The 968-nt window shown below is 34.8% G+C and overlaps 1 non-coding gene across 1 annotated transcript; it reads left to right on the forward strand.

Annotated features, from left to right (window-relative positions):
- The first annotated feature begins 403 nt into the window (after positions 1-403).
- On the forward strand, positions 404-506 carry LOC115069434. The gene has a single exon (XR_003848703.1). It is a non-coding gene; the product is annotated as a small nucleolar RNA U13 (small nucleolar RNA).
- Positions 507-968: the final 462 nt, after the last annotated feature.

Genomic DNA, 968 nt, shown 5'->3' on the forward strand with positions numbered 1-968 from the left:
CTGAGCTCACCCCAGCATCCTTGCTACCTGTTTTTGCAGGACCTCTATTCATTTCCTTTGTTCTTTCTCTATTTCTTCCTCTGTTTGATTGGCTTCGTGCTTTGCTAATCACAGGCAGCCTTCAAAGCATTTTTTTTTTTAAAGAGGATTTAGAAAAGGTTTATTTTTTTCTATTTCCAGACTTTTACAGAGATGCAACACAGATTTCTGATAAAGCTGATGTTAAGAGCACAGAAAAGCACAAATGAAACCATCAACTGTTAATGCTTCACTTTCTCATAATGATTTATTTCAAATATAGATAGTAACCTTAGTGATATAATATTAGCTGTAACAACTTACAAATGCAAAAACAGAAATATGTAGCTTACATACTTTGAGATCTGTATAAGAAATGATTTAGACCCTTTTTTTGGTTCATAAGGTGATGATTGGGTGTTTACGTACCTGTGTGACATGTGCCGCCCTCAAACCTTGTTATACATTGGCACATTACCCATCTTAGGGGAGAAAACAAAAATAAAAGAAATGATTTAAATATTAATTGTCTATATTTTGGAAAGAAAAAAATTGAATTAAAGTGGAAAACGTAGACAGTATGGATGCCTTAGGAACAGCACATTTGTTTTTAAAACAAAATGAATTCATTCCTAGATGGAATCTAGAACTTTTTGTTTCAATAGTTAGGTAGAAGCCATTGGTTGGTGGCCTACTTGAATAATTTTTTTCTTCACTAAGTGTGATTGAACTCTTTTCTCTATAGTTACCTGTTTGTCATAGGCTTTTTATGAGTCATTATATGCATTTCTGCCTGGCCCTTTAGTATTACAGGGAAAGTCCTAGCCTATTGCTAGCTTGGTCACATTTTTCAGAGAAAAACAAGCTTGCAAACAAGATGTATAGCAGATGCAAAGAGGGAAGAGCGTCCCTCCTGGCCTTTTGCCGTGAGTGACACTTTAAGTCATAAT

This window comes from Nannospalax galili, unplaced genomic scaffold, assembly GCF_000622305.1.
Source record: "Nannospalax galili isolate Female #2095 unplaced genomic scaffold, S.galili_v1.0 scaffold892, whole genome shotgun sequence".
Lineage (NCBI taxonomy): Eukaryota > Metazoa > Chordata > Mammalia > Rodentia > Spalacidae > Nannospalax > Nannospalax galili.